This window comes from Mus pahari, chromosome 20, assembly GCF_900095145.1.
Source record: "Mus pahari chromosome 20, PAHARI_EIJ_v1.1, whole genome shotgun sequence".
Classification (NCBI taxonomy): Eukaryota; Metazoa; Chordata; class Mammalia; order Rodentia; family Muridae; genus Mus; species Mus pahari.
The window spans coordinates 4407336-4414491 of NC_034609.1; the positions used below are offsets into that span (position 1 = coordinate 4407336).

At 39.3% G+C, this 7156-nt stretch overlaps 1 protein-coding gene and 1 pseudogene across 4 annotated transcripts in view; one reads left to right on the forward strand and one right to left on the reverse strand.

Annotated features, from left to right (window-relative positions):
- Anapc10 (anaphase promoting complex subunit 10) overlaps positions 1-7156 on the forward strand; it is a 47309-nt gene that overhangs the window by 37872 nt on the left and 2281 nt on the right. The window lies entirely within an intron of this gene.
- LOC110337551 lies at positions 6725-7006 on the reverse strand (annotated as a pseudogene).

The window sequence follows — 7156 nt, forward strand, 5'->3', positions numbered from 1 at the left end:
AAAAATGGGGTACAGAGCTAAACAAAGAATTCTCAATTGAGGAATACCAAATGGCTGAGAAACACCTGAAAAAATGTTCAACATCCTTAGTCATCAGGGAAATTCAAATCAAAACAACCTGAGATTCCATCTCACACCAGTCAGAATGGCTAAGATTAAAAATTTATTGAGTATTTTTGCATTGATATTCATAAGGGAAATTGGCCTGAAGTTCTCTTTCTTTTTGGTACTTTGTGTGTTCTAGGTATCAGAGTAATTGTGGCTTCATAGAAAGAGTTGGGTAGAGTACCTTCTGTTTCTATTTTGTGAAATAGTTTGAGGAGTCTTGGTAATTATGTCTTCTTTGAAGGTCTGGTAGAACTCTGCACTAAACCCATCTGGTCCTGGGTTCTTTTGGTTTTGATCCTAATTTAACTTTGGTACCTGGTATCTGTCTAGAAAATTGTCACTTTCATCCACATTTTCCACTTTTGTTGATTATAGATAGGCAGGCTTTAGTAGTAGGATTTAATGACTTTTTGGATTTCTCCTGTTTCTGTTATATTTCCCTTTTCATTCTGATTTTGTTAATTTGGATACTGTCTCTGTGTCCTCTGGTTAGTCTGGCTAAGGGTTTATTTATCTTGTTGATTTTTCTCAAAGAACCAGCTCTTCGTTTTGTTGATTCTTTGTATAGTTGTTTATGTTTCTACTTGGTTGATTTCAGCCCTTTAGTTTGATTGTTTCCTTTGTCTTCTCTTGGGTGTATTTGCTTCTTTTTATTCTAGAGCTATCAGGTGTGCTGTTATACTGCTCATATATGCTCTTTCCAGTTTCTTTTTGGAGGCACTCAGAGCTATGAGTTTTCCTCTTAGCACTGCTTTCATTGTGTTCTATAAGTTTGGATATGTTGTACCTTCATTTTCATTAAATTCTAAAAAGTTTATAATTTCTTTTTTGTTTCTTCCTTGACCAAGTTATCATTGTGTTGAGTGTTGTTCAGTTTCCATATATAAGTGGGCTTTCTGTTGTTTTTGTTGCTATTGAAGACCAGCCTTAATCTATAGTGATCTGATAGGAGGCATGAGGGTATTTCAATCTTCTTATATCTATTGTGGTCTGATTTGTGACCGATTATATGGTCAATTTTGAAGAAGATATGATGAGGTGCTGAGAAGAAAGTATATTCTTTTGATTTAAGATGAAATGTTTTCTAGATATCTGTTAAATCCATTTGGTCTGTAACTTCTGTTAGTTTCCTGGTGTTTCTGTTTAGTTTGTGTTTCCTTGACCTGTCCATTGATGAGAATTGGGTGTTGAAGTCCCCCACTATTATTGTGTGAGGTGTAATGTGTGCTTTCAGCTTTATTAAAGTTTCTTTTATGAATGTAGGTGCTCTTGCATTTGGAGCATAGATGTTCAGAATTGAGAGTTCTTGGTAGATTTTTTTTTTTCCTTTGATGAGTATAAAGTGTCCTTCCTTATCTTTTTTGATGACTTTTAGTTGAAAGTCGATTTTATTCGATATTAGAATGGCTACTCCAGCTTGTTTCTTGGGACCATTTGCTTGGAAAATTTTTTTCCTGCCCTCTACTCTGAGGTAGTGTTTGTCTTTGACACTGAGGTGTGTTTCCTGTATGCAGCAGAATGCTGGGTCCTGTTTTCATATTCAGTCTGTTAGTCTATGTCTTTTTATTGGCATTGAGTCCATTGTTGTTAAGAGATATTAAGGAATAGTGATTGTTGCTCCCTGTTATTATTGATGTTATTTTTATGTTTGTGTGGTTATCTTCTTTTGGGTTTGTTGAAGGAAGATTACTTTCTTGCTTTTTCTAGGATGTAGTTTTCTTCTTTGTGTTGGTGCTTTCTATCATCCTTTGTAGGGCTGGATTTGTGGAAAGATACTGTGTAAATTTTATTTTGTCATGGAATATCTTGGTTTCTCCATCTATGGTAATTGAGAGTTTTGCTGAATATAGTACTTAGTCTGGGTTGGCATCTGTGGTCTCTTTCGTGTCTGTATGAGATCTGCCCAGGATCTTCTTACTTTCATAGTCTCTGGTGAGAAGTCTGGTGTAATTCTGATAGGTCTGCCTTTATATGTTACTTGACCTTTTTGTCTTACTACTTTTAATATTCTTTGTTTAGTGCTATTGGTGTTTTCATTATTATGTGAAGGGAGCAACTTTTTTATTAGATATTTTCTTCATTTACATTTCAAATACTATCCTGAAATCCCCTATACCCTCCCCCAGCCCAGTTCCCCAACCCACCCACTCCTGCTTCCTGGCCCTGACATTCCCCTGTACTGGGGCATATAATCTTCACAAGACCAAGAGCCCCTCCTCCCAATGATGGCTGACTGGGCCATCTTCTGCTAAATAATGCAACTAGAGACATGACCTCTGGGGGTACTGGTTAGTTCATATATTTGTTGTTCTTCCTATAGGGTTGCAGACCCCTTCAGCTCCTTGGGTACTTTCTCCAGCTCCTCCATGGAATTTCTTTTCTGCTCCAATCTATTTGAAGTTCTGTAGACTTCTTTTATGCTCATGGGCATCTCTTTCTTTAGGTTAGGGAAGTTTTCTTCTATAATTTTGTTGAAGATATTTACTGCCCTTTTACGTTGGGAATCTTCACTCTCTTCTATACCTATTATCCTTAGGTTTGGTCTTCTTTCTCATTGTGTCCTGGATTTCCTGGATGTTTTGGGTTAGGAGCTTTTTGCTTTTTCCATTTTGTTTTACTGTTATGTCAATGTTTTCTATGGTATCTTCTGCACCTGAGATTCTCTCTTCTATCTCTTGTATTCTGTTGGTGATGCTTACTTCTATGACTCCTGATCTTTTTCCTAGGTTTTCTAACTCCAGTGTTGTCTCCCTTTGTGATTTCTTTATTGTTTCTATTTCCATTTTTAGATCCTGGATGTTTTTTTCAGTTCTTCACCTGTTTGGTTGTGTTTTCCTGAATTCTTTAAGGGATTTTTATGTTTCCTCTTTAAGGGCTTCCACATGTTTACCTGTGTTCTCTTGTATTTCTTTAAGGTAGTTATTTATGTCCTTCTTAAATTCCTCTATCATCATCATAAGATGTGATTATCAGAGTCTTGCTTTTGTGGTGTGTTGGGGTAACCCGGGCTCACTGTGGTGGGCGAACTGAGTTCTGATGATGCCATGTAGTCTTGGTTTCTGTTGTTTATGTTCTTGGGCTTGCCTTTTGTCATCTGGTTATCTCTGGTGTTAGTTGGTCTTGCTGTCTGTGACTTTGGCTTGTCCCTCCTGCAAGCCTGTGTGTCAGTCTCCTGGGAGACTTTCTCTGTGGGACAAATTTGGGTATGGAGAGCTGTGTTACGGGGCCAGCTCTGGGGTGCAGACAGAGATCAAAAGGATTCTGTCCCCAGGTGATCCTTGTTCCTGTGTTACGATGGGTCTGGGAGGTTCCCTCTCGGGCAGAAATTTGAAGAGAAGTGGTGGCCTTACCTGTATGTAGGCAATCCTGGGAGACCGGCTCTTTCTATTTGTGTATGTAGCTGTGTGGCACAGGATCAGCTCTGGGCACAGACAGAGATTGGAAGACTCATGTCCCAGGCAGCCCCTCGATTCCTGTTTCCTGAGGGTTCTGGGTGGGTTCCTCTGAGCAGCAGTGGTGGTCCTCCCTATACTTACATGCCTGTCCACAGTCCTGGGAGGCTCATTCCTTCTCCTGGCCCTATTTAAGTATGGAGCCTGGTGGTGGCAGAGGATCTTTTGTCTGTTTTTTTTTCTCTTTCTCTGTTCTTTTCTTTTCCCTTTCCTTTCCTTTCCTTTCCTTTCCTTTCCTTTCCTTTCCTTTCCTTTCCTTTCCTTTCCTTTCCTTTCCTTTCCTTTCCTTTCCTTTCCTTTCCTTTTCTCTGTTTTCTTTTTCTTGTTGTAATCTTACATGGCTTTTACTTATGTATTATAGTTTCTGATTTTGTGTTTTTATGGGACTTTTTTGTATGTGAATGTGTATGTCTCTGCATAAATGTTTATTGTGCTTTTTATTTGGCTCTTCTTTCTATTGTTTGGTTGGTTCTATTTTGGCTTGTTTGTTTTGCTTTAGATGCCTGTTTTTAATGAGGAAGAGCAAAAGAGGATATGGATTTAGAGAGGTGGGGGAGGATCTAGGAGGTGTTGGGGGAGGAAAAATCATAATCAGAATATATTGTATGGAAAATTTTATTTTGAATTAAAAAAATAAAAGCAACCTATATAAGTTAATTAAAATAAACACTATACCTTATGGAGCCATTGCAAGGCTGAACCGTCAATCCATATACATTTTAAAGGAATGCCTGATAGAGTAAGGACCCCCAAAATAGAAAATCATAAATTGAGAAAACTGTAATGTGGTCAGCCTTGTTTGATGGATGTCTCTTACTCACCCCTAGGTCAGTCCCATTGTCTTTCTCCTCAGTTCATTTCAGAAGTCCGCATTTCCATAATGTGTTTTTGTATTGTCATATCACATCAACAATCCTCAATCAGAATATAGCTCTGCAGTGTGACTTTTTTTTTTTTTTCTCAAATAGGTCTCTTCATTTTCCTGGTGTAGTTTTTGTGATATTTACTGAAGTCATGAGCATTTTATTATTGTAGATACATAAGTATTATTTATATATGTGCAATGCTTAAGTTTCATTTTGAGGCATTATCTTGTTTTCCTTGAAATTAATAGCAGTCTCCTTTTCCTGCCCTAATTTTCAAAATGTTACTTGTGAATGTATCTGTAGCTTCTCTGAAAACTCAATAAAGTACCCCTTGAAATAGCCATGCTTAGTATCTTAATTCCCTGTCTTTTTCCTGTGTTCAGCCCCTCCTGAACCATCAGTTCAGCTGCTATTTCAGTGTGTCTGAACAAGGGATATGTAAGGAGGGATTTATCACAGGGGCTTTGTGCCCCACTCACATAGGAGATGGTTCCCTGTAAGGTATTCAAAAGATGCCATGGAAGTACACATGGCAGAAGTTTAAAAGTGATGATTGCTTAGGGCGCTAGAGAACAAGCGGCCTGCAATCTAGGGACATTACCTAAACTCTCTGGAAGTGCCTCAGATTCTGCCAGCTCTCATAGCCAACCTTATGGTCGAGTATGTTGCAGAAGCAGCTGCAGCTGATACCCTTCTCTCAGATGTTATGAATTCAGACGTGCCCTTGGTCTAGGACTTGACAAAGCTGCAGGAAAAAGGTGATTGATTGCAGGCTGGGGCACTGCCCAGATGAACCAGACAGTCAGATGGTGTGCAGATCTCCTGAGTTTCAAAAAGTGACTGCATCCTCACTCTACTCTCTTCTTTCCCCCATTGGAGGTGCTTGGATCAAGCCACGGGGGCCACTTGCCACAGCTAACTTGTCTTCTTGCTTGTATGAAATGAAGTCCTCATTGCAGCCCTGACTGGTCTAGAATTCCCAAGCCTGTCTAGAAGTCATCACACGCCAGCTTGCTAAGTAGATGGGAGCATGGGCATGGACCACCGAGCCTGGCTTATTCCCTCCTTTTCCCTTGAAAATGTCTCTTGTATTCCACTTAATGAAAAAATCGAGGAGAAGGAAATCCTGAAAATGAACTGGATTACCCTACATTACACTACAGGTGACCATGAGAATGTTTCTCTCAGATCTGACCCACAGATCTGACTTGTGTCTAATGAGTAACTGATTGATAGGCCCAGTACTGCTATCTAGAATAAATTACCATGTTTCTTCTAAGGGTATACTTCTCATGTTTAGCTCCTAGCCAAAGACTGAGCATAACAGGTGCTAAAGGAGGCTTGTCTCTTACCCAATTTTACTGTAATTGCACTGTAGCCTGCTACAACTTGACAACCTTATGGGGTCAGACTAGCATAAGCCTCTGGCAGGTCTTTCTGTATCCCCAGGCTCCTGCCTCATTTTCTCTCACAGACCCTTCTCCTTTTACTTTTCTTGACTTGAAATCCAGATTCTGTGTCAGCTTTTCAGAGCTATTTTGCCTTCAGTGTCATCTGAGGAATTTTTGTTACCTCTTCTTTTTGCAGATCTTTATTTCTGGATTCCAGGTCCTCATCTTTCTTGTTTTGCTTCCCTTTTGGGTGGAATTCATCCTCCACATGGGAGGTAAATTATTGAAACCTTGCATGACTGAAAACTTTATTTTAATCTCACCCTTGAGGGACGAGTTGGCTGAGTATGGAATTCTAGTTTGGAAGTGATTTCCCCTCATTATTTTAAACACATTCTCCATCACCTCATAGTTTTCAGTGTAAATGCTGAGAAATACAAGGCCACTTTTGATTTCTGATACTTTGTATAATTTCTTGATCCCTGATACTTTGAGGTCTCATGTTGTTTTGCCTTGTCATTGTGTCAGATCCCCACTAGTGTGGGGACATCTGTCTTACAGTCCTGTGACATGCTCATGTGCTTTGATAGTTCCGGTTTTTGTTTTCTCTGTTCTCTCGCATGGAATCAGGCTGACGTGTTTAACTACGATGCTTTGTGCATTGATTCCCATTTTCTTATTTCCCTTTGTTTTCCAAACAATTAATTTAACTTCTGTTTCTTAAAGAACTTTTAGTTTTCGTGTGTGTTTTTTTTCAGTTTCTAAGGTCTCTTTCAGTTCTTTGATTTAAGAGAATAGCAGTCTGTTCTTGTTTCATAGATATGTTGTATTACTGATTTCTTGCGTTCCCTTCAGTGCCTCTCATGGGAATTAAAAAAAAAAACTGAACATTTATTTTATGAAATCCTCAAGATGAACTAGATGCTGCCACAGCTGCCCTCTTGGGTTTACGTGTTGTTCCATGTCTGCATCTGTGATAGACAATTTTTAGGTGCCTCATCTGTCCAGTCCCCATAGTGTTTCATCTCTTAGCCTTGGCACTTCAGTTATAATTTGTCTTGCATTTGGCAGGGTAGCCATATTTGTGGCAGGCTGACTTCTGAAGGTGGTAGGCCTTAGAGCCACAACAGCAGCACGGCATGTGCATCCTATTGCAACTCTTTCCAAAGGCTAGCGTTCTTTTCATCATCATGTTTCTACCGAGGCCAAAGAGTGAATTCTTTTTTTTTTTTTTTTTTAAGATATTTTCTTTTTTTTATTTACATTTCAAATACTATCCCAAAAGTTCCCTATACCCTCCCCCGTCCTGCTCCCCTACCCACCCACTCCCACTTCTTGG